The sequence below is a fragment of the Struthio camelus genome, chromosome 6, assembly GCF_040807025.1.
Source record: "Struthio camelus isolate bStrCam1 chromosome 6, bStrCam1.hap1, whole genome shotgun sequence".
Classification (NCBI taxonomy): Eukaryota; Metazoa; Chordata; class Aves; order Struthioniformes; family Struthionidae; genus Struthio; species Struthio camelus.
Window position 1 is genome coordinate 13,797,259 of NC_090947.1, and position 27,361 is coordinate 13,824,619.

At 37.4% G+C, this 27,361-nt stretch overlaps 1 long non-coding RNA gene across 1 annotated transcript in view; it reads left to right on the forward strand.

The window, feature by feature from the left end:
- Nucleotides 1-26,262, forward strand: part of LOC104143411 (uncharacterized) — a 436,433-nt gene extending 410,171 nt beyond the window's left edge. Inside the window, exon 10 of the long non-coding RNA XR_011141860.1 lies at nt 26,184-26,262. This is a non-coding gene — a long non-coding RNA (uncharacterized lncRNA). The remainder of the gene's footprint in view (nt 1-26,183) is intronic.
- The last annotated feature ends 1,099 nt before the right edge of the window (nt 26,263-27,361 follow it).

Genomic DNA, 27,361 nt, shown 5'->3' on the forward strand with positions numbered 1-27,361 from the left:
GTACTATTTCTTGTTGTTTTTTTCAGTTCTGTGGCTGTGTTCTGGGTAAGTTGCTTTCCTCATTCTGTCTCTTTTGATGAGTGATACACTCTGCAAATTGGGTAAGAACCGATGAAGCTGAGTTTGCATCATGATTTTTCTTCGTACATCACTGCTGTTACAACGCTATTTTATAATGCAGAACGATTACCTGCTGCTGAGGAATTTTAACTGCATCTCCTAACTAAGCTAGTGGCAAATTGAAAACTAATAGGATATATTTTTGCATATCAAAAACTGCTCTGGGGACAACCTAACCTAGACATCTACTAGATTGCAACTTACTTCTCAGTAAAAAAGAAGTAGTAATAAAGAAAATCATGACAGCTCATTACATGAAAGAAGAAAATCATCACCCAAAGCAGAAGAAATGCTATGTTATTATACAGTAATTATAAAGGGATCTTAACATTTCTGTTCATGAAAACATTAAATGTTTTCCAATGTTATCTGGAATAAAATTTATTCCAGAGGCAGCAAATGATGCAATATGCTTTAGCATTCAGCAGCGCATACAGAACTGAAGATATCAATATGAGTTGAGACATTTAATTGTGCAAAAGAAAAAATCAGGCAACATCTTTCACTATCTAACAAAAAGTAATGTTCACAAACTTTTGTGGACCTATCTTCACAGTTTCTCTTGGGAATGATATATCGTTACCATCTTTTTTTATACTAAAACCAGTGTTGACTATATTCAATAATATTGTGATGGGCAGTGTCTATGCTTTGGGAGAGATATGCTTCAGAGTGTAGGATGTATAGTATCTTCCCATTTCCATGTTGCAGAAATGTCACTTCTAATCTTCATTAATCGCAAAATATTGCACTTCAAGCCTGTCATTGATGGAGAAAGAGTATGTCCAAATTGTACCAGCACAGGAAAGGAGAATAAACATGGAGAGTTATGGGGATAAAGTCCAGTATTTGAAATGATTAAGTTATGTTTTACATATAATTATCTTGAAAACTAACCAATTTCATCGTAATTTAAGTAGCATTTATATAAATTAGGTACATTTGACATTTCTAATTAGGAATACTTTAATGGTTAAATCATGAGTTTTTAAAATGATAATTGGGCTAGTTGTAATATTTCAAGGTCTGTGATTTTAGAATTAAATTACTCTTTGACTTATGTAAAAGAATAGATTGTTAAGTGAGTGCCTCACAAGAGAGAAGCAGTCTAGGATATTATTATTTGAATTAGTTTTTCAAAGGAATTTAGAGTAGGCAATCTGTCCTCTGATCTTTCTTTGCACACTAAACATATAAGTCAGTTATGCTGAGATAGTTAATTACCATATCCTCAGTTTAAGCTAACAGCTGGAATCGTAGAATTCCACATGAGGAAAGCAATGCATTAATGGGACCCCGTACAGATACTCTACTGAATCTGAGGTATTCTCCAAAGTGAAAGGTGTTGTCTTTAATATATGGCTGCTTGTTGCAGCATCTTTGAGTTTCTTATCTTATACAAAAAACTGGGAACATAAACTTTATCTTGGTTACATTCATCATGTGGAATATTCATAGTCATTATGTAGACTTGTTCCAAAGGCCCCATATGTTAGTTCTGTGACTGGGAAGGGCAGTAGCCCTTCAAAGACAAGGCATTTGTACCTCCTAGCAGCGCTGTCCTGAGTAAGTATCCTTGGTCCAGTGTAACGATGTCCCTCCCTCCCCAACCACAATGCGGTATGCCAGTCCCAGCAGCGGAGCAGAGTGCAGTTCTGCTGCTCGAGTCGATGATGTGATCGTGGAATGAAGCTAATGTGTCAGCTGGGTGTTAGGCTGCTGATAAAACCCTGTAGGAGCAAGCTCTTTTGTGAGAGAGCATGAGTTACAAATCTCTTAACACGTTGATGGTGGTACTCCTTTCACTGAAGATAATTGTGCAGAAACATTCAGCTCCATGGAAATGCATTCTGCAGTGTATTAGAAAATGTATTTGTCCTTGCTTGATAACACAGCAAAAACAAGGACAGTTTCCAAATCATTTTTACCCATGTAAACTATTTATTAGAGGTTTTGAGAGTTCCACTGGAAGTGGCTCTCTTAGTGATTTTACTAGGGTAAAATGACCCAGGTGTTAGGATTGTATGCTTTGATCCATATAAAAAAATAGATTGTTAAGTGAGTAGCTCATGGGAGACAAGCAGCCTAGGATTTAACAATTCACACTAGTTTTTCTGAGGAATTTAGAATAGGCAGTCTGTCCTCTGATCTTTCTTTGCACATCAGAAGTATGGGTCCGTTATACAGGGAAAGCACGGTCGTCTTCTAAAGAATGACTGATTAGGCTAGGTTTTTTTTCAATCTGGGAAAGAAGCAACTGGGGAAATGAGAGAAGTTTATAAAACTATGGGCAGTCTGGAGAAGTAGGATAGGGCTTGCCCCTTCCCATACAAAAATGGAGCCACTCAATGAACCTGGGAGGAGCCATGTTCAGAACAAATGAAGGTGCTTCTTCCTGCAAAAAGCAGCTAAGCCAAGGAAGTCATTACTTAAGTATACCCAGGAGTGCTAGAAGCTTGCATAGTTTCAAGAGAAAGTTTATGGAAGAGAAATCCATTAAGAGTTACTCAGTACCTAGAAATCACATCTGGCCAAGGAAGTCCTTGAAGAGAAAATCTTTGCATACTGGAAAAATAGTAGAGAGAAGTTATTGCCATGTGCTGCTTCTTTTTTTCCTTTGGTATCCACTTTTGGACACTGTCAAAGACAGAGTAGACTGGGCTCTGTGGACTTTTGATCTGACCTATTCTAGCCGGTTTTAGCTATTTCCATATTTTCGAGTAGGTTGTGCCCATAGTTTCCAATTTTGGCAGCTTCTATGATGATCAGTCAAATCAACTGAAAGGTACCATTGTCTTCCCTGAGGAAGAAAAATGTGGCACATTGCATGTTATGTGAAACAGATACCCCTTTTTCTCTTCTTTCCCTGTAGTTTCATTATAATTTAAACTTTGAGCTCTGATTTAATTAATTTTATTTTAATTACAAACCAGGGGGGGAAAAACCCTAATAGCTTGAAACAGAAGTCTGCTAGACCTGGCGCAGGTTCATCAAGAGATTTAGTCTAGGAAATCTAGCTCAGCAAAGATAACCACAGACTGTAATAGAATCTACCTCACTTTGAACTTCAATTCCATGTCCTTGATCATCTCAGAGTGTCATGTCCCATTCTCCTGGACTAGAGCTGTAGGTGGCAGCAGCTTTGCTTTCTGTAAATGTGCAGACTTAGGTATACTTATATAGTACTACTTTCAAAGACCAATTGGCTTTATAGGTGCTCAAGACTGGTCAGTTTGGCATTCCCATTTGAATTATGTGTTGCATTTGATGATGCTTGAGGGATGTCCCAAATTAATTTAATTTGTGTTTACTGCCTTTTCTTTCAGAGCTGGTTCGGACTGTGTAAGTGTACTGATTTCTCTGTATACTGCTTGACCCTCTCAGGTTTCATCAAGGAATTAATACCAACATCTGTTTAGTATGCAAATACTAAAGTTGTGCTGTCTTCAGATTGCCATACTGTTAGGGGAAAAACAAGCTGCAGTTTACCTCTAATCAGATATTCAGTCCAAGCTTGCTTTGAACTGCTTTATACCTCTGAAAAGGGAGATAGCAGCCTTCTCAGGGCAATCAAGCACTGGTTCCTAATTTTAGAAGTTGGAGTGTGTCATGTGTCCTGTAGCTTTTTTTTTTTTTAGGAAAGGAAAAGATATTTTAGGTCATTGTAAAATAGGTTACATTGTTTTCTCCCGTATAATGTACAAAGAGAATATAACAGAGTGCCTCTTCATATTGCTGCCATCAGACACTCGCAGAAACAAATATGTTATGTACAGCACCATCACATATATAAGAATGTGTGTGATCTGCATAATAAATATGTGTTCAAAGTATACTGCAGAAATGTTGAAAATTTACAGTTACTATTATACTCCAGAATTGCCAGAGGTTACACTGCAACAGTCTCATAGGGCAGAAGAGTGGAACCAGCATTTTATAAATAGAAGATAACTATTCCAGTGCTGTAGTAAACCTTGACTTCTTAATATCTACCATTGTGACATTCCAGTCATTTATGTGCATGTTGGTACTACTTTACTGCTAAGGATAGGAAGCAGTACAGTGAAAGTGAATAACGAACTAGAGTGAACATCTCAATATTTGGTGGCATCATTACACATTATGGAAAACACAGTAGTATCACCGTGAAAAAAATTGTGATGATATAACTACAGTGTCATGACATCTTACATTTGCCAAATCTTTACCAGAGGATCCCAGTGCTCCTATCATAATGAAACCTAACTTAAGCTTCCTGGATCAATGAATTAAAAAGATACTATGAGCCTTTGCTTGTTCGCCAGTAGTTATGTGAAAGATTCTATTTGATGAACCTATCTGCAACACTTGCTAAAATTGTTTGAAACTAAAGTTCTGTAGTACTGAGTAGTTTCTTATGTTTCATTTTCTGAGCTTCATTTTGAGGTCTTAGAATGAGAAACTAGAGTATGTGAAAAGGGACTGTCAAAATGCTGTCTGGCTGTCTTCTAAAGAAATGTTGCCTCCAAAATCTATGTGGCTTCTATTGCATGGATTGCATACCTTTGTTCAATAACACAGTCTACTTTTTCTTGAAAAGTTTGAGTCATGAGCTTTTTCTAATAATCTTACTGCAATCTAAGACTTGTAACAACTCAAAAAAAAAAAAAAAAAAAAAAAAAAAAAAAAAGCTTGACTTGCCTAGTCAGGATTTTTTTATTAGAGCTGATTGGCAATGCTTTAATAGGGAAGTTTTCCATTGGAGAATTCAGATTCTTCATGATAATAATGGAGACAACTCAATAGGAATTAAAGTCCAGAAGAAGCTGGAAAGCTTCAAAAACCTATCAGGCTACTTCTTCTTTAACTGTGTTCTATCCTGCTTCCTTCTCACTCATCTCCCTGGCAGTTCACCAGATTAGTTGATGGGGAGCAGAAATGATAAGCACAAAGAGATATCCAGGACTGATGTTTCTAGATTTTTTTCAGACTCTCAGCTCTGCTTCAGACAATGAGGCATGAAAAGTTTGAAATTCTAGAGTTTTGAATGGAAATTGTTTTTTGCCTTACAGCTGAAGAATACTTTCTTCCCTTCTTTTCTTTCTTTATGCAACTTAAAGGGCCAAACCCTGTACAACCAACATCAAAGGCAACATATCTTTGGCAACAGGAGAAAAAGCATTTCATAATATTCATAGATTTCATTGGAGTTGTTTTTCTCAACTCATTTCACTTGGGGCCATGCAACAAATCTGCATTAATTTGACCTGTATTTTGCCTGTTCTTTTTTTATTCCTGTAGACTGAGTAATAGGTTGGGGTAACCTTATTTTTTGCACAGTGGGTGCATGGTTCTTCTAAAACATAAAGAAATTCTCTGAAGAAAACTTACAAGCCATTTTTTAATGTAGTCTTAAAAAAATGGTTATAGTTAAAATTGGAGGGGTAATAAAGGAATATTTGGGAGCAATTTGCATCTTTACTCACTGGAGTATGAATTCAGAAAGAATCCGGTTCCTCTGAACACTATTCTCTTCAAGTTTATCTGGGAAGTTAATAACTGACTCAAACTAAATAGGTTTGAGATTTAAAAGAGCTGGAATTTTTTGAATTGGTAATAGGACTGTCATCGCTGAATTCTTATAGATTAGAATCTGGCCTGTCCTAGCTGCAGTCTTGACTGGTTATAGTCATGCTGTTCCTTTAAGGACAGTAGTAAAGGTTGGGGATTTTGCAGAAGTCTGCTTTCATTGCTTCGTAAAGATTATATAATGTGTCTGCATAAAAACATGTTTGGAAGAGTGAAGACTCATTCTGAACTAAGGTTTGTAAAGAACGTTTGAGGAGGAGGAGATTCTGAAAAACAGATTTTCAGTCTTTGGGAGTCTCTGTACCAGCAAAGAGCATCAAGTTGGGTAATGCTAACTAATAAATGAGGTTAAATATGACTTTGCTTTTAGTATAGGTTAGGAAAGTAAGAATATGTATTAATGGGTTGAAGTTAACCATGTTTTATCGTTATAGTTAGTTCCAATCCTAAGATAAATTTCACAGTGTTTAGTTAATGCATTCTATTATATTTGACTTGTTCAGTTAGTGGGTTCACTGTAAGAATGTGATGGTTATATTTCTAAGACTGTTTACCATTATTTTTCCTGAAAACATACACTTAAGGGCTAAACATCATTCTACTATGTTAAGATGCTACAGGTAAAGGTACTTTCCTTCTTCATTATCCTCACATGAGAAGATTGAAAAGTAATGTACAGAACAGTCTGAAATTCTGAAGAGATATGTTCTTGAGGATTTTACTAACAGTTATTGTAACAGTCCCTGTGGAAAATATTTTTTTTGAGTAAGATAGCTAGGTGAGAGGAGATCAGGTAAACGGTAAAAAATAGCGCAGCATTTTTGCTCTTAATTGGATAACCTTCACAGAAGAAACTATCCATCGGCATTTCTTAGGTTAAAACCTTTTTACTTTGCTACAAAAGCAAGTCTCTTCAATATCTGCTGGACCGCTACTTCAAGGTTCTTAATACTTGCTTCTTTCCAGACGTCTTTTGGTGTATGTATTTGCCAGTCCCTCTTTTTCTTAACAATATTGTTAATAGTTTTTCCACTAAACTGCTTGAAAAGAGTGTCTAGCCAAAACAGTTGAAATTACACTCTACACATAATGAAAAGAAACAGTTGAGAGAAGAGACACTTATTTTATTTTCCTAGAATATAGCACTTCTAGGGAAGCTTCTCTAAGCTGGAGTGAGAGTCATCTGATATATTGTGATTGAAGGCATATTGTTGTATGCCATGGACTTGGCGTTTATTAATAGAAGCAATAAAGGAACCAAAGGATAGTTGTATATACAATTTTAATACAGATGTTTTAACAGGTCAGACTGTTGTCTTATCCTTGGATTTTGAAAGCAACTGCTGCATACATCAGCAATTGATTAAGATATTGCCGTAAGTAGATTATTCTTCTGATACCAAATGATCTATACCTTGAAAATAAAACTTTCCTAATAACCTTTTGGTATTTTAGCATCAGCTAATTTTCTGCTGAGGAGAGCAGAATATTATTAAGGCAATGGAAAACATTTTATGGAGTGACAGGTGGTCATGAAATTATATTAGCATTTAAATGACTAAAATTGAACCTTTCCTTTCGTGGTCTGAGAATGTCAGAAAGTGAACAGTTAGAATTTGTCCTTTCCTTACGTTCCCCCTGGGCTTTATTTTACTTTAAAAACAGCTGTTAATTTTGTGTCACAAATTACGAAGGATTTAAAAGAGAGTGTCATGACTTGCTGTAGATACAACTAGAAAACATTTTCCATCTGTATCACATATTCAGAACAAAAACTCAGTCACTCTGAGAACCAGCTCTGTGAACTCAATCAGTTGTTTTTCTTCTCTTGTTAGCTAAGAATCAACTCTAGGGAGTATTAAGATCACCATGGTATTTATTTTAAGAGAGTGATTGAATGATTCCTGAGCTTCTCTTCTGGAAGACGAAGCAAAACCTGCTTTAGAGGTCACCTCTAATTAGAGATCAAAAAATAACTTCAGATAATTTCATCAAAAAATTATAAATAACTAATCAGTACCAGTTCGATGGTGCTTTGCTTTATAATTAGTCCTGTACAAAGGCTCCTTGAAGTCAGATGATAGTTGGGTCTCCTGCCTCAAACTTCACAAACCAACCAATAGTTTCAAGCTGATGTTCCCTTTGAACTACTCTCCCAGGATAAATTACTGATGGCCTAAATGTTACATTTACATTTATTATTCTCCATTACCAAGAACATGGGAAGCTGCAAAAGATTAAAGCAGCAATTACTGAAGTTAGAACACTGGAAATGAAGTTCAAACATTAGAAATGAATGTTTAGGAAAACAGAAAAGACAATTACTGGAGGCCAATTTTAACTAAATAAAAGCAATGGTTTCTGCATCAGAGGGGACATTTACTGATGATTGCTTCTGCATTTTGAATTTGGACCTTAATGAATCTTTGTTTGCATTTTAAACACTTTCTTTTAAAAACATTTTAAACACTGTTTTGGATTGTTGTAAGTATTGAATTTGGATATCACTTTAACAAGCCCGGTAAGGAACATGAGAACTGACTGATAAAAACATAGAGGGTTAGACCTAACAAGAGAAGAACTTTTTTTCCCAGAGAACTTTGGGGGAAGAGACTCCAGAAGAAGGAAACTGCTGACACTTGATGAAGTGAAAGGGAGCTAACTGTGAGGGAGCAGTGGAAGATGCTGAAACACAGCTAGCTGGTAGCATGTTACTGGGCACTTACTTTGTTAGAAAGTAATCACGTTATAAAACTGAAAAAATTGCATCATTGCAATCACAAGTAAAAGTTTTGGATGAATTAATTATGCCTGAATATGCCAGGGAACAGGTGGCTGCCCTAATCTAACGCAGTAGCTAGCAGCTGCAAGTAGCTACTAGGAGCCTAGTGATTGGAGTGCAGAAGTTGGGCTAAAGAAAAATATGAAAAAAAATTCCTTGCTGCTGCTTAAGAAATTCCCTTTGTGCATGTTTTGCATCTCCAGTCCTATGGTGCAGGGGACCTTGTCAAAGAATGAAAACCTGGAATAGAACAAGAGCTACTAACAGAGCAAGAACAGGCGGTGGGACAAGCCAGGAGGGAAGACAGCTGGACTGAGTGGAGGGTGGCTCATGCACTTGGGTCCGGGTATACTCTAGATAAGACTTTGGTAGTCAAAAGGTAAGTGATGAGCCCTGGGCCTTGATGACCAAGCACTTGAGGGAGGTAACACCACAGGCGAAGGGAATAAACTAGTTGTCCTAGTGATTGCTTTGCCAAAAAAGGGAAGATTTTACAGTTACCCTTGAGAAAAGGTTTCATACTTGTTACTGAAGTTGATGGTTATTGTTTTTTACCTTGGTCATCTTCCTGTTTTCCTTTTATCTTCTCCCTTGCATGAAGTACTGTTTTATTCAGTTCTTCATTTCATTACCCTTGATTGAGGTAAGTTAAGTTCTTTGCACCCCGTTCAGTTTAACTGAGTTTCCTCAAATTTGGAGGGGAGGGGCATTGAAAGCAGTGTTTATTAGTGATCCTTAACAGAATCTGGCTTGTTTTCTGCTAAACAAGACCTATCAGGAGACTTATATACAGTGTTCTTTGTCAGTCCTACAAACCTACTGGAAAAAGAAGATAAAGTAGAACTGAGTAACATTTTGATGAAAATAATTGCTTCTGGAAGGTTTACTCCGGTACAGGACTGCCTACATTGGCCTAATGAAGAGGGTCATCACTATCACTTACCCATCGCCTTCCTCTTTGGGACATTAAGATGACCTAAAAGTTTCCAGCTGCCATGATATAAACCAATCATCACTACTATGAGTTAATGGTAGCTTTAAAAAATTTCTCTTTCCTTTTCTTACTTTTCAGGTACTTGCTAGCTGGAACTGGTGTCTGTCTGAGGTCTCTGAATCTGACTATATGATTTCTGTTTGAAATCTGCTTGTGCTAAATTTGAAATCTGCTTATGTTAATTATTAAAGGTCAGAGTTCAAAAAAAATTAGATAGATCAGAAACATAACTCTCTGAAATCATCTTGGCATGCATGCGCCTCGGGTTTGATGCTTCTCAAACTTTGGCTCTGAAACAGCCCATAACACATGAGACAAGGCAATGACACAATTCCTTGTTAAATGTCCCTACTGTTTCCTGTTGGGAAAAAGGGGTGAAAATAGGAGGAGGTGTGCAGAGAAAGAGTTGGAAAATGTTTGAAGCAAGTTTTGGTCTTTTTGCACTGTAATCTATCCCTGTGTTATCTTGTCTGCAATTACACTGAGGAGAAACTAATTTAAACGCTGTGTCTCGAATAGAAGGTGTCAGGGCAGAAACTGTACCCATCCTATCTTACAAGGTCAACTGCACCATGATGACACATGCAAATCTGCTCAAAATCCTCTCAAAATATTCTACTGCTCTAGAAAACACTGCAGAAAACACACTTAAGCCTTTGCTCCAAGCATGGCAGAAGAGCAGAACAGCAGTTCCAATGCCTTAGGACCACGAGGACAAAACGCACTTGTGGAGTGGCTGTGCGTTGCTGGCTGTCTGCTACATCTGCACGCTGATGTGTGTTTACGCAGTAGCTCCTAACAAGGCTGTTTTTCAAACGCTTCTCCTCACCTTTCAGATGTTGAAATCAGATTCCTGTAGTTATTAAGAGCTCTAAATAATGATTTGATTGCAGTCTGCATTGTAGTAGCAGACAGCAATATATTGATCTGCACTCTGTCACATTATATTTACGATACAACCTGATCAATATGGTATTTCTGAACCCATAGTTCTTGTATGTATGAAACTAGTATATTTTATTGTCAGACTAATGCATGTGACTGAGTCACAATAGTGTAAATCTGCCATATTGTACACAAAATAGATGAAGCAATGAAAAGATCACCTTTGTACCTTTTCCCTTTTTAAGTCTTCATTTTTTTTTTAACCTCCAGGGAAACAGAAACACCAGTGTGGTAGGCACTGTATAAATGCACAGTACAAGACATCCCCTGTCACAAAGACCTTATAATCAGTGCTGACAGTCAGACAAAAAGCAAGAGGAGGAAAGAGATGACAGCAATGAAGTGACCTTGCTCAGGTCACCAAAAAGGTCAGCTGCAGAGTTGAGAACAGATAACTTCCTACTTCAGGATATTGTTCTATCTTATTATTTAATCATCCAATGATATAAATGAACGGTCTTGTTTTATCCTAACATACGTCAGTATAAATCAAGGATATCAGTGGAGTTTATGCTGAAACAGAGAAAAGAAATTCAACATCATACGTAGCAGTTGTGCAGTCTATCTTAGAATTTTTAAAGGGTATTTTCCCTTAAAGGGAATAAGGTGCTATCACTCCACTTCTTGTGCTAACAATAGCAGCTGCTTGAGAAACTCAGTCTCCAAAGGACTGCCAATGAAGGGCAGAAATAAGGATTTAACAAAGAGAATATATTGCTATTGAGGGTCATGGTTCCAGCTAGCATAGTGTGTAGATCTAAATGCTCCCAGAAAGAGATAACAAGTTGATTGAACAGGGTATTTTCATTTGGTTTCCACTTCAGTTCTAATAGGTAGGTAAAGAAATTGAGGCTAGCAGTGATGCACTGAAGAAAAGTCTTTTGGGGACTCTTTTTAAAATTGATTTTGAAAGTAAATCCCCATGTGTGTATGAATGTGTCTGTTCCCAGCTTATCTGTCTTCTATTAGTTTCACTCTTATAGATTTCACTCGGACTGTTTTATTATTATGTTCAACAAATGAGAGGATTAAGGTGTCGGTTTGGGTTTATAAGTTTGCTGTAACTTTTGAGACATCTTAATTTCTTAAATAGCTGAAGTCATTCATTGTGACTCTCTAGCTGTAAGCATATTCTCTTATTAAAAATCTCCACCTACTCCTAATTTACTCACTTAAAATTGCAATTCCAGGAAGTAATCAAGACACTAATATGATAAAATATAATGCGCTTAAAACACTTTGTCAGCTTCAGCAGTCAATTCAGACCCACCCACTTTATAATAATCATTTTCATACAGTGAGAGTTGTGCTTTCTATGTTAAAAAAATGTGGAAAAGGGCATTAAGAAAAACTTGTATGACTGTGAAGAAACTATAATGGCTGTAGGTTGCCTAGTATTTATTATACAGACGTTATTTTTTTGATTTAAGTACTACAGACCACTATGCTGCTTTTCATTTACCTGAAATTTTGCATGCTTTCATTGAAACTGTATGTTTTTTAAAAAATCAAAAATGTTTTTTTTTGGAAATTAAAACTTGCTCTTTTCATTGATTGGGATTTGCATGAGGCCTTAGAAGAAAGACACTGCAAATGCACTTCTTCCAAGTCTCTGCAAAGTCTTCCGCTTGAAAATGTTTCCAAATTTCAGAGGAGCAAACGCTTTTGTGATCTTGAGTGAATTCCCATTGACCATCCAAACTGCATATGACAGAACTGGTCTAAATCAGTTTCTCTTCTAAAGTTTTCTGATTTAGAAGATTACTGTGCCAAACTTATGAAGAATTCAGGGTGCTTGGGAGGGAAAAGTGGAGGTGGGGAGGTTGAGTTTTGTTTGATAGAACTGAGAAGTAAAATCTACATCTGATACCACATTCCTGTGGACAAGGAAAATATGTAGTTTCTCTTTTACACTGTTTAAAGCTAACACCTCCATTCCAATTTCTAATTAACTATGACAAAACTAAATTTAAATAAAACTAAAGGGAGTTTGATATGCATTACTGTTTTGAGTCATGCCTACAGTTTAAGGTGAGCAACCAAAGAATAAAAATGGATCAGACAATTCAAATCTGAGCAGAGCTCAGAGGAAAAATTGGTCTCTATTTAAAAGATGATGCACGCTATCATCCTGTAACTGTGGATGCTGTTGGGAAACTCTGAACAGCACTCTCTCTGTGAGTAGTAAGTTTTGATTTCAGCATGGCTGATGCACCTTTTTCTGAAATACAAATGTAAAGCTTCAGGAGCGATGTAGCTTTAGAAACTGAACTCTGCTGAAGAAAATGTGCATATGCTAAATGGATTTAGAAAAGTAGGTAGGAATCATTTCAGAAGAAAACATCCAAGAATGGAGAGAAGGTGTAGATGCTCATATTTTTAAAAATTCTTTTTCCTAAATCACCCTCTTACAGCTTTTGTAAATAGAAGTACTATAATATAAAGTATAGATGATATGACTTGTAAAATAGCTAGCTCCAAAAGTAAGCAAATATATATTTCCTTTCCCATTGATCAGTGTTGATTTTGTTATTTGATATATTTGCAGTACAATATTGTGGTAAATAAGTCATACAAGAAGACAGGCTAAATGCTGCTCATTTTAAGGAACGAATTCAATTAAAATCACTTGTGGAAACAAAGTAGACAGTATTTGGTAGTAGGAGGCTTTACATGGAATTGTAAGTGGAATGGGGTAGAATCTCAGCTGGTGTAAGTCACTATTTCAGTTAGCACCACTTTCAATAGTTATGCTGATTTTATGCTTAGAGGATCTAACCCTCTTCATCTACACAGCTAGTGCAGTAAAATGTCAGTTTTTGTAGAGAACAAGTGAGTTATTTTTTCCAATGTTTCCAAAATTAGATTTTTTTTAAACAAATGTCTCTAAATTGAGACAATTCTGTGGAACCTGTAGTGTTCCAAGATCTTCATTCCTATGCAAATATACGGAGATTAGGAACTTCAGTACCTAGGGTATATGCATAATTATAATATATATATGTACATATACATGTTTAGTTTACTATTTGCATAGCTGTAAGAGATCGGACCCAACTTCTAAAGGTAATTTTTTAACTAAAGGTTTTAGTTAAAAAATTATATTTCTAACCATCTTCTATCATTAATCAAATATAGACTTATATCACCCTGAATTATTAAAGCTACAGAAATGTGATTTGCAAGCTGAGCATAGAGTATCTTGTAGCATCAAAGCTACAACACGGTGTGTGTGTGGTTTTTTTTTTTTTTTTTTTTTTTTTTTCCCCCTACCTCACCATGCCTCAATCTCAGCAGCATTTGAATTGTGGTCAGTATTTTGAAATACCTTGCATCGAACATACATGCAATTTTGATGATGTTTGGAAAAATTTTCTATAACATGCATTGAATTTGTCATCTAGCGTTTGGCATAATCACAGGCCCATCAGTAGATTTTGCCAGAACTCTGATTTGTACAACTTCCCATATTTCTGTGAACAAAAAACTGATATGCTGTGCCGAAACCCTTAGTTGAGCATAGTCCTATTCTGTGCTGTTTGTATCCTTAAAAAATGTGTGTCAGAAATAAGACATTAATTCTGGTTTTGGTGTTCTTCCTGGCACTGCAATCTGTATCCTGTGCTTATTCCTTTCTCCTGAAGATGCAAAGAACTGATTGTAAAGTGCTCAGAGGGTACATGTGTTGACCTTTCCATGTGTACACAAGATACTGAACTGGCCTCTGAATTCAGGTGCTTTGTTGCAGGAAAGGTCAAAAGCCACATAAAACCAGTTTAGATTTGAGAGCTTTCAAGGACTGTCTTCTAAAATGGAGAGTAATTTATTCTTCTTCAGCTTTGATAAATCTTTCCCCAATAGCATGTATTTTGCTCTATCTTTTTTAGTGAAAATATTATCCACTGCAGAAGAGTGGCCCTTCATTTTATTTCGTTACCTAGTCCTTCTCAGTGGTTTCTCCTGAAAAAGGCAGGTCTGAAGAAGCAAGTTCTGAAGAAGAAAAGGTACACACCTGCAATGGCCAGTAAAAGATTAGGCTCTATAGCACGTTCTTTCTTGCCCCTTGCCAAAAGGCTATTGTGTAGGGGGCAGTATTTCAAGATACTTGAACCTTCAGAGAGTATCATGAATATAAGAGTTTTGATCAAAATAGAAAAGTTGGTGAGTCATTCTTACGCAGTGTTCCTAAAGAGGTTAAGAGTAGTTGAGCTAGCAGCTATAACAAGGAGAGTTAGTTTGAGGGTTTTCCTGGGTTGTTTCTTTGCAGGTGGAGAGGAGTGTGCAGAGAAGGAAGGTTAACAAAGGGGAGCTCTCATTATGTTGCCCCGTGCCAAGTTCAGGCGTGAGGGCCCTCGCGCTCATCAGATTGTGCACTGGAGTGACAGAACGTGAAAGAAGCCATGAGCAAGCAGTGAACTGGAAAACAGCACTGCTGAGCCGAGGAACCTGCATTGTGAACCTCTCAGAAATTGCTCTGATTTTGTTATTTTTAGTATCAAGTTTCCGGCTTTAAGACTACAGGTTAAATGCCTTTGAAATGTGAAAAGCCTTGCTAATTCTGCAGATAAGTAACCTGTGCTGTGTGATTACTGCTACAATATTTACCAACTAAACAGGATAGTCGAGAACGGAAAATCTAACAAGTCTTAGCTCTAGAAATATGCCAGAAAGTAGGCAATCTGGTTAGAAGAGAAACTGGCAATAAATCTCATTAGTTTCATGCTGATACTTCTTAGCAAATCTATGGTCCCATTACTGGCATTACTTTCCTGAACTGAGTTTTTGCAGAGTGACAGGTAAGAGTTTACCTACCATCATGGCAGCAGTTGGGTGCTGGGTAAAAGAAAGGGTAAGAGCAACCCATCTGTGGTGATCTTAATAGCGATTAAGAAGCTGAATAGGAAGCTCTAATCAGGGGAAAGAGACAAAGTTTCTTTTCCTTTTAGAGAGTGGGGGACGACTTCCAGCCTATTTGATATTTCTTAGCTTTATACCAAATACAGAACCATCTACTTATCACAAAAAGATCTTGGGAGAGCCCTATGCTGCAGAATTCACTCCCTTATCACTGGTTTCAGTTTCCCGTTAGGTGCTGTGAAGTCAGACCTACTGTGTAGTACAGTGTGTTCGTAAGTGTCAAACTCTGTTCTTCTCTGCATAAGATTAATAGCGCTTTTTGCCCCACCTCAAATGAGACAGCAAAAGGATTTTGGACAGATAGGAGAATACTACTTATGGAAGTTTGCACTTCACTGCAGGCGATTGCAATCAGACCTCTTATTTGAAAGCCTTCTGATCTGCTAAAACTGTCTTTTTGTTGAATTAAACAATTTTTTGGGAATTCTGTCCAAGAAGGCAAAATGGTATCAAAGTAGCTTCCCTGTATATTGCGGTGTCTCGCAGCCTTTGTTACTTTCTTTTAACATAACCAATAATGTCATTCTTACATTGGATCATGTTGTTCTAAACAAGTGTAATTGCTATGTTTAATATGAATTTGTATGATACCCATATCAAGCAAACATGATGCTGTATTGTTACAGTAATAAAAACCAAGTGTGAAGTCACTATTTATGGAAAGAAAGATGTGTTCTAACTGTCTAGATGATGATTTTGTCTTGGACTTGATGTTAAAATACTGCAGAATGCTAGTTCAGACTCAGGTGATTAATGTTGAGTTGAGAACCGCATACAGGCAGTGCACAGATTTTTTTAAAAATCTCCAGAAGAACAAGGTTATTCATATTCTGCACAGAGGCAGAGAACTTTTTTTTTTTTCCAGCTAGAAAGGGTCAAACTTGACAGTAATAGCAGTGCAAGCCCCTATAAAAGAAAGAAATCTCTAATTGCTGTAATTACTTCCCTATTACTTTCTTATGTGGTCAATTAAAAAATAGACAGAAGAATATCTACACCGTCCTCTACATGGAGAATGTATTGTAACACTAGTTTCTTCAGGTTACAACTGAATGTGTAATCAGAAGTAACGGATAACAAATGTACTTGACTATTTGAGCCACAACAGTTAAATGACAGAGGTGAGGGTAGGTCTGCAGATATAGGAAATACCTTTTATTAAATAAATTAATTTATTAGCACACACTAGGTACAATCTATGGGTAAGACATGTTAGCCTTGAGTCCGAGTCGTGTGCGTAAGTTACCTGTCATTGCTTTATTTTTTTATTCAGTTTTCTCTAGCAAAACCTAAATGTGCAATTCACTTGGTGTAGCATCCTACCATTGTCTCAGAAATAGAACTGGGTGGGAAATGGTTCATCTAACCCATAGGAAGCTTTTGAAAATTCAGTGTTCCTATTTAGCTTGGGGAGAAAGCTAATAACTTTCAGAAGCAGACTCACTCCAGGATAACCTAGTGATTGGGACGCTTACTAGGTTAGAGAAGGGGTGGGTTCAAGTCTTTGATCTGAACTAGAAAAAAGAGGAATTCAAACCTATGATTTGTCAGTTGGGTGGAAGTTCTGTTGAGTCAGATTCTATTATTTGTTCTCAATATAAAGTAATTTGACATGTTGACATACTTGCTGTGCTGCAAATACTTATATCCCTACACAAGAATCGTGCCAATAGTGTTGTTTCTTTATGCCATTTTTGGCATAAAGTTATTCACATTTGTATGTATTATTAATTAGTGGTCTAGAAGGAAGTAAAAAAAATTATGAGAACAGCTGCAGTAAATCATTCATGATCCAGATTTCTGTGCATTTTAGAGAAGAACTTTACTATAACCCAAAATCTAAATCTCTCTCTGCTCCATTCTTCCTTACTCCCCTACAGTATGCACAGTGGTTTCTGTCCACAAGACACGTTCATGAGAAAGAAAACCGTATGCTTTGAGAACAGTGATCTTGTTGACCTTTATGTGGGACTGTTAGAAGCAAACTGGCCAAAGACAGACACATGGCATACTTGACTGGCAAGCGCTCTCAGGAGTGCTTCTGAGGAACCCTTGTTTTAGTACATTTTGGTGTTCTACTTGAAGCATGTTTATATGCTGACTGTGACTGAGAGAGAGAGACAGTGCTTGAGCTGAGGCCTTTGGAAGATTAATTAATCTTTTTAAAGCAGTTCTCCTTAATGCCAGAACAAACATAGGAATGGATATAAATATCACTTTAAAAAAAAGCATATTTGCAAGTGTGAAGTAAGTGTAGTAATCAAGGTACCATACATGTGATCTTTACTAAGAACTGGAATGTGAGGTGGCAGTGGACATATCTACCTGTGCTGAAGAAGCTCACTGTCTAGGAATTTCTGGCCCTCTGGTAATCAGGAACATGGTCAACACTAAAAGATTTTATGCTAATATTACCTTGAAATGTTTTCTGACTAGTTACGGATTAGATCACTTTGTTTCATTGGTCCATCTCCATAGCATTGAGTGCTTCCCAGAATCTAAAGAGTATCTTTAGAATATCTAAAATTTATCAAAACATCAACTGTGTGATCATGTATTTTTAATTAAAGCTTTATCAAATAAACTGTTACAGCACTTCATCCCAGCCTGAGTTCCCACCTGAAAACATCATTCAATTTCACATAATTAAAAACCTGATATTTAGGATTTTTTGGCAACTGAAAGCTGGTTTTAGTGGACCAAGGAAGAAAGCTCATTTCAGTCAATGAAACCGTTTGCTTGAACTGTAGGCATCTTTGGTACCAGAGGGGAGTTAATTCACTGCACCTGCTGCTCCCAGATACCAAGTTGTACACAGGACTTCTGATAGACTCTTACTGCACACCAATTAGGCAGTATGATACTGAGAACAAACTCCAGGAAAACAGTTCAGCTCTTAAAATACAAGTTCTGCATGTTCTTTGTGGAATGCAGAATGCAACAATGCACCTGTTTGTGTTTAATCTTGAGAATCGGTATCATGGGGACCCCCATCCAAAGAATGTGCTGTTGCTACCTTCACTGGTGACAGAAATGCTCAGAGAATAAAATAGAAGGTTGGACTATTGACACGTTGTGCATAGAGGGAAGAACTTGGTCCGCAGTGTCAATTTAACAGCTGGTTATTTGACAGCACTCCTAATTTATGTCTGAATTAAGTCACATATTATGTCCTTCTTTTTATATACTGAACTCCAGCTACGTAGAAGCCACCTGAAGTAAAACTGCTGCAGGACAAATATGTCAGCATTCCCTAGGCTGAAAGTGATTGAGGAAGAACAATAGGAGGGTTTCTTTGAGCACCAAGAGTATCTTTCATCCTGCTGGCTATGTAGCTTCTACAACTAATTAAGCACAGGAAAAGAAAATTTTCACCAGATGCCTACAGAGCAAGTCAGCAGATGGGATACTTTCTCCCTAGCCCACGTGTGTATTAGGGGAATTTTTCCTGGAAAAAAAATGGTCAAAAGCTGCCAATTATACATGATTTGAACATGAACAGCTAAGTTCCTGCAGCAGTGGAAACTGGTTGTGGCATGAATATTCTTCTAAAGAGACACGTGTCTTTTCTTTCAGGTAAAATGCTTAAAATAAAAGGAAAGCCTGGAGTATAGTGCTATGCTGTCAACCCATGGTTTCTCCCAGAAACCCAAGGGTAGCCTGTGCTTATCCACAAATGAATGAAAGGCACAAGAGTCTAGGACATTCCCATCCAGAAATGTGTGCCACTGCAAAGTCACTTCTTCAAAAGTTTATCTTTAGAACAGAGAAGGGCCTCGCAGTTGCAGGAATTTCTTCTCCCTTTGTGAATGAAAAAGTGCTATGAAGAGCAGTAAGCTTTTGGTTGCATGAACTGCTTCCCTGCACTTCTAGTGGCTTGTGGGATGCCTCCAGAGGCAGGGGCTTGGGGAGACAAGGTGCTCCAGCAGAATCCAAGGAGGTGCAAGAGTTTGGTACGTTTCTACCTGGCCCCTAATCTAGACTGCTCAAAAATGCTGGGTATAACAGGATCTCTTGACACAATGCAAAGACTGAGAACTTCGACGCTTAGGCTGAGGAAGGTTGTCTCCAAGAAGAGCAGCAGAGTGGAGTGTGCTCCTGTAAGGGCCTTAATGTAGCTGGACCTCTAAAGTGTGGCTGGAGCTTGCATCCCTTGGTGGAAGAAGCTGCTTTAGTCCTGAACACTGAGAGTTATGTGAGCTGTTGCTGCTCTGAACTCAGTAGAAGTTGGTCAAACAAACAAACAGAAACCAGTGCAGGCATCAGCTCATTCCTCCTGGATCAGCCGCACTGAAGACTGGGAAGGGAGGCTATTTCCAGAATGCGTTCTCTTCATTTGCACTCTTACTTTGTGGCCGTTTTTTCTGTAGTTCAATTATTTTCTTTGCTCCTCATCAGCAAGACCTTGTTTGCACTTCCTTCTTGAAATCTCAGTGAGGGGGGAATGTCTGTCCATTAGGGTGATTTCCGAGGAGGAAAATGAACTGGCTTAATTTTTTTAGTGTTCTACTTTATAAATTTCAGGCATTCCCCTTTTCTCTGTTGTTCTCATGTAACAAAAACATTTTTTGTATTTTTTTTATATAGTCAAATAATTCCTGAAATTTGAATTTGGCTCATTTTCATCCAAACCCTCGCTGTCCTAGAGGTGTAATCCTGGTCCTAGTTATTATGCTTTTGCATCATGGTTTCCAGTGCATCATGGTTTCCAGTACTGGATTCCTGGCAGGCTGAAGAGTTGATTCTATACCCGTCCAGCTCAGTAAACACGGCTAAGCTTACAGTCACGTTTTCTAAAAACCAGCCATGTGGTTGGTTTATAAAAGTGTCTTTGGTGAGAATGGATAAATTCTGTCTATTTGTATTTATCCTGCACTGTTACATAATAAAAAGATTATTTAACCAGGTATTTGTAATTTAGCTGTTTTAAATCATTTATAACAGTGCTGCTCTGTGTAAGAGAATTTCCTGATTAGCCTTTGATAAAGAATTCTGAGTAATCTGTAGTTACCAAATTTGGTTAGATCTAGCATTAGAAATTCATTGGGATGCAATTTAAAGCGGTGGTTATTATGGCAACAATGGTGATGAATCTTCCTCGATAAAATATGAGTTGTATTATGTAATACAAAGGAAAGTTGGTTAACAGACTAATACCTCCACTTGCCCTCCCCAGGAGCGGTGGAAGGGGATTCCAGGCAATTAGCCAGAAAGGCCTTTGGCAGGGAGAGTTCTTAGAAACTGGGGAGATGTGTGGTAACTTGAAGCACTGGAAATTTGAATGCAGATGTTTATTTCATATTTTATTACTGTATTTCATCCTTTTGCCAATCTTCTTTGGCATTGTCAGTTAAATTATTTAAGGTTTTCAAGATCCAAGAATTATAAGGGCATTTCCAGAAGTTTGCCTTTGGCTCTGGTTTTCATGCAGAGGGTTGAATTCAGCAGTGAGTGGCACAATCTGACTGAGAGATATGAAAGCACCATTTTGTGTTCAGATAATACAAAAAAGCCATATTCTGTGTCTTGATGTGTTGTTAAATGCAATGCGCCTAGGCTGGGGAGGAATGGTTTAGTGATGCATTTTCTTTTCTTTTCTTTTCTTTTCTTTTTTTAAATCAAGGCTTAAGAATGGATTAAATGTAAGAGCAAATTGTTGTTGGAGGAGAACAGAGGTACACATATTAGTAATTAAAGCAGAGAACTGGAAGTCAGGAGAACTCTGTGATTGCTGTATGCTCCTCTTCCTCCGATTTGAATAAGTCATGTGGGGCTGGACATGGGGCTTTTCACAAGCACCAAGGAAGGTTAGACTCCGCCTTGGATTTTATTCCATCTTTACTCTTTCCTTTATTCTTTGGTGTTACCTGTTCTCTGTTTAGGAAGGTAATGCTTTCTTTCTCAGAACACAATGCAGGAGGTGGTTTCCAATCCTGTATTTCTGTAATTAAGGAAGTGTACAGGGGGCTTTGAGATCTTTAGTTGAGAATGACAACAGCAGTGTAAAAGTTGAGCAATATCTTAACAAATAAGTAGGGGTGCAATATTGAGTCTTCTCTCTTTAATTTCACTACACTTCTTCATTAAAGACACACTATTTGGTACAAATTTCTGTTGAATCTATCTTTTTACAGGGAAATTTTCATTGCCTTTTAGTGTTTAAGTATCATGGATATAAAATATACGGCAGTATTTATAAATATATAATATTATGATGTTATACAAGGCATATATGCAGGCTTATGGGTAGGATCTTCCTATTTTCATTATCCTGGATATATGGGAGAAAAAGGTTTGAGATACCATGAGCATTCAGGTTTGACGTGTTGAGTCCTCAAGTTTGGTACCTTCAAGTTAGCCTACTGCCAGTTAAAGATAGTAGTAGAGAATGAGTAATTCTTCCTCCTCAGACACATCGGAACTCATCACCAATTGGTGCTATGCAGTTATGCTATTGTTCTTGTCAGTAAAAAATAAACAGAACTTCACCTGCTGAAAATAAGAGGTGCAGTTTTGTGTTTGAGACCTGCATGCTCATAAGATAATGATACTAAAACACATAAGCCAGACATTCTCTATCCCCTGCCTCCATGTGAAAATACAGTTTGCAAGTACAGTTAACTTTTAGGAGAGCTTGGCTTTTTAACTTACAAAGCAATTTGCAGAGCATGGCAGTGACTTAAAATGATTAGAGATTCAACTGTGGTAGTAGACAGCTCATTTTATAACTACCTGCATATGCTCCTTGGTTTTTAAATAGCCCTCCCATAAGATCCACTTGCTGACTACTCTTATCAAACAATACACCACCTACTGCTACTCTTTTCATATTCAGGACCTCATTATTATCATTATTGTATTTTGTTTATGATGATAGTGTCAACCAAGCCAATGATAACAACCAAATCTGTGCAAAATAGGGTAAAAAGCACTATGCAACCAATGAATACAGCTATTACACAAAGGAAACAGTTTTTCATTTTTAGGAGTTCTCTTGGGGAGCAACTAAAAATTGGCAGTATGATGTTTAGTAACTCTGTTCTTCGATGTATTTGCATGAGTTTGAGGCTTTCATTGAGTTTCTTTTGGCAATCGAAAGAGCTTAGAAACATGCTGTTGCTTATTGGGCCGACATGAGAACGGTGCAGACCTCTTCTGTCTAGAAGGTCAAAATATAAGTATTAGAAAAGGATCTCTGGAAAATTCCAGAAATTTCTGTCTGAAATGAAAGCAGAAATATAGCCAGTGGTCCTATCTCCTAGTATTTTGCATTGTTTTGTTTCCATTCCGCATCAAAACTGGAATACAGAAGCAAGCAATAATAAAAAATTTGTGGAACAAAAGTAGCTTCAGCTATTCATCATTAAAAGAATTGTTCTATTTAGTTTTAGGAGAATGTCAGCATCAGCTTTCACTTAATTTATCTCCTGGCTTTCCTACTTAGGGCTGTAGCAAAGCACTGTCATCTGCAAGCTGGAGGAATGGTGTAGCACTGCATCTTCTGTAACATTGCCACAGCAGCCAGAGATTATCAGACAATTATTCTTGAGTATTTACTTTGACGTAAGTTCAGTACAATAAACTGCCACAAGGTTGAAGACATCAGAGGTGTAATGGACTTGTCAAACCCTATAAGGAATTTGTGTAATACTGTACCAATCCTGAGATGATCTCATCTGGTTGCAACAAACCTGCCAATTCCACAGCAGAGTTTAGTGGGCTGGAGTCTAGCCTATATTAAACTTGCACTGTAACTTTGTTTCTATTATTTTGAGTGTTCTTGACCAGTCAGTGAAGGCTAACCTTAAATGAAGTTCTATGTACTGTCTTGGAATTCTCATCCCATTAATATTCTGGGTTTTCAGAGACGGTATCCATTCTGAATTGGGACGAAATGCCAAAACCTTCCAATTTTAATGGAATAGAAACCTTGCAGTGTTTTGTTATAGTAATAATAGACGTGATGTCTCAAGAATTAAGTGTTCTTCCCAGATGTATAAGCTGCAGCAGACCTAGGGGGAACGTTCCCCGCAAGCCTACAAGGAACTGTTAAGTCAAATGACTGAGTTTCTTGCCCATATCGTTGCCACCTGCTCTTTAATCGCAATTGCGTCTCAGGCTGAAGTCATGTCAAATTGCAAATTTAGTGCCATCACTTTCTCTGAAGAATTTTTACATTCAGAGAAAGATAGTAAGTCAAAACTGAGGCTACGGGAAGTGGCTCATTAAAAGCCCACTTAAATAAGGACTGATATTATTTAATGCGCTGATGTAATAGTTGCTGGCAGCTGAAATAAAGAAGCTGCCTAAAGAGTAAGAAGGAGATCTATTATCCCACTACAGGATAATCTCTTCAGGTGAGCACTGGAATGAAGCAACTTCAGTGGTAGTGCAAGGGCCATGACTGTGCTGGGTAAAAGGAGTCTGATTCTCAAGGTTGTCAGTCAAGGCCCTTTATCAGTTGTTTCACTTTGGGGAGTGGAAAAGGACATAAAAGAGCAAATTATCTCTCTCTAAATTGCTGAGCTGTCAGAGCTCAAGTGCTGCCCAGGCAAGCTGAGAAGCAGATATCTCCAAAAGAGTATTTTTTCTCCAAAAAGGGTATTTTTTCCTGTTTTGAAAATTGTTTGACAGTGTCTACAGAGCAATGCTTTTCTCCATCTGAAGTTTCTTGAGATGCCAGTCTTACTTGGAGCTGTTTCATGTAATCTTTGGAACCAAATGAAGTGAATCAGGTTAAAATCGAAATATAACTCTTTATAACTTGATGCTTTTTGCATCCTGGTTTAACTGCAATAGAAATTATTGCTAAAAGGATGTTTTATAATTTGGTCACCTGTTTATATTCAGATCTATGAAATCTGGAGATAGAGCTGAGATAGCTGTATTACTGCTTTCTGGACCACACTGAAATATATTATTACTCTGAGAATATCCTGCCTGCTAGCAAAAACTTAATGCTTCCTTTGAATACTACCGAGCTGTGTCCTGTCCTATTCCAGCTGTTGCTGGAAACACTAGCCTCTTAGATTTGCATATGTTGTGATTGCCTAACGTAGCTGTGTCAAAATACTTTGGGTTAGTAAAAACTACTATTTCATGTATTAATGTCACCCAGAGTATTGAGACAGAATGGAAAGGGAAGGGGGAGAGTAACAGACATGGTAGGTGTAAGCTCTACTGAGAGACTGTAAACTGCTGAGGGAATGATGATGGGTGGCTAGAGGCAGTCATCTCTGTGTTACTCAGCTGCCGCAAAACCACGGGACCGTAGTCTGATGCACCTTGTGTTACAGTTTCATACATATTAGCCTTCAAGTGCTTCACCAAAGGGTAGGGCTCCTATCAGTTTCCCTTAGGGCTAAGAGGAATTTTGACCTTTACAGTAAGAACTGTCTTGCTGTATGCATCAATGCTTTGTGCATCAATAAGTAGCTGCACATGCATACCAAGAAGACCATTGCAATCACATTGTCAATGCAGATGTCTCTCAGATATCCTGTACATTTTCAGAATTGGAAAAGAGCAATAAAAATAAGGCCCAGAGGGTTCTGTCCTCTCCCTCATTTGTGAACGTAAACTTTTCTTTGACTATGTTAGTCTAACCCCTGCAGCTGGTTTTGGCTCATTGCTTTCTTGCTGTCTCTCTCACTTTAAATGTTCTTCTGCGCACTTTTTTCTGGCACATGCTTTCTGTTAGGCTGAATTTTAATTCTTAATCATATGTCGTGTGCCTTAATTACAGTATGGGAAAGCATGCTTCCAGATCAACAGACAGAAGGAACCTTCCACACACCATTGCTCTCCTTATTTTGTGCATGGTGCAACTCTCCCCACAGCGCTGCCCCTCTGTTCCTTGTGCTTGCCTCTGCCAAGATCTCTCCTTTGTGCTGATGCACAACCGTATTTGTGCTGGAAAGACAGTGACATAATTTGCAGGATGAGAGCAAGGGGGAGACAGTAAGCTTGTGAAGAGAAGAAAGTTAAACATGCCTCTGTTATTCTCCGATGGAGTCCTGATTTTGTCAAAATTAGAATGAGCTCTATGTAATATATATATATGTGAGAGTCCTCCTGTACAATTTACATTCCGTGCTGCATTTACTTGGAAAACTTTCTAAACTTTCTCATCTTCCCACAAACTAACTGCAGGTGATAGCTAGAAACAGCTGTGGTTAGAAAGAGCTTCTTTGGAGAAGCAACAGCATTATACAAGCCAACATAACATAAAGACCTGTAGCACAAAGATCTGTGAGTTTTATGCTGAAATTCAGTTGAAAAGAGCACTGTTGATACCTAAAAATTTTGAATCGATCCTTTATTCATCTACATATTTACTTCTTTTTCTTTTGGAAGAAGATGAATCTCTGTCCACTTTCCCTATGTGCCATGTACTTACTTCTTTTTTAACCTTCTTTTCTTTTTTTTATTTAAAGAAAATCTGGCTGTCAGTTCTTTTAAATCAATACCACTATAGCTCTATTTGAAGGTAGACCGTTTCAAGAGGTTTGCCCGCTATGCTCTGCAATTATATCATGTGCTAAGTGAGTGAAACTTTCAAAAGTATTGAAGGCTTCTGGGTTTGTTTTTTTCGTTTCCATTTTGCTAGATGACATCCAATGATAATGGCCTTAACATGATGGGAAATTAATTGAGAGAGCATTTCTACACTGCTATAATTTTATCACCCATCCTATTGCTGCTATTAGCAGGACTCCATAACCCCATGGGTGTTTCAAGAGAATCTCTTAGCAGAACTTACGGTCTAGAGGTTATATGGTTAGCTCCTTCCATCAGCTGGGTGTCAAATCATTATCGAAAAGAAATTACTGGTGCATTCATTTTTTTTGCTTCTAGCCTTGTGCTGTGGTGTACGAGATGATTTGTAGTGAACCACTGGGGAGAGAAGAGTGCTGGTGACCATTTAAGGCTTCTCTCACAAAGGTACTTAGTAGAATTATTATATGTTAACACAGATGCATGCAGCAGCACTTTTGATCTAATGTCCATTATAAAGTGGTGTAAGGAAATTATCTTATGTTGTAGCAGGATAGTAAAATGGTAAAATTATCTTGTTCCAGTGGATGTTTTTTAAATTATGTTTGCTGAATTTCTCAATGCTGGCCGCTGCGAAGCAGGATTTTTTAAATCCATAGTGACAAACTAGACTTTGAAAATTTGTAACAATGACAGCTTAAAAATAATTTAATTTTCTTCAAAGACTGCTTGTTCCATAATCTTGAATATTTTTATATATATACATGCGCTAAGCCTATATATAAACCTATATTATAAAGCCTAGTGTAATTTAAAAGACTGGTTTTGGAAAAACATTGTCATGGGCTGTATAACTTCTCTGCTTCTGACTTTCACAGTTGTGGTGTTTGTCTCCTGAACGGAAGTGCCCTTTTTGCTGCTGTCCTCCTTCATGGTAGTCTAGTAAATTGGGATAAAATTGAGTTTTGCTCTTTTTTTCCTGCGTTTAATCTGTAGCAAAGCGACAACAGTTCTATGAAACAGATTGTGGCCATGGTTGTGGTACACTCTTCAGCAGTCATGAGTGCTAGAACTTAAATTTACGCTCACTGAAATGTTACATTTAAAATAATATGAATTTAGACGGAAAATGAAATGAGATGAGAACTCTCACATTTTTCACTTGAAGCTTGCTGTTTTTAGATAAATACTGAAGAATCCCAAACTCAGAATTCTCTTTCGTTTTCCATTATTTATCTTCTCTTTTCCACTTGCAATAATTAGGAAAAGGAAGAGGGATGAGAAAACTGGAGAAAATCAATAAATATTCAGTTCAACAATGTAAAAGACACTTGTTTCAGCATTGTTTGATTTTTCCCCTTAAAACTTCTCATGATCCTTATGTCTAGTCTATATCAGCATTTTTGATGCACCAGGTGGAATTATTACTGATCTTTTGCTGCACAGATCTTTTGATAATTAAGCAAAAGTAATGCTTAATTTTTCCACTGCAGTCAGCTGATGTGACTCTAAACACATGTAGGATGCAAATTACTTGT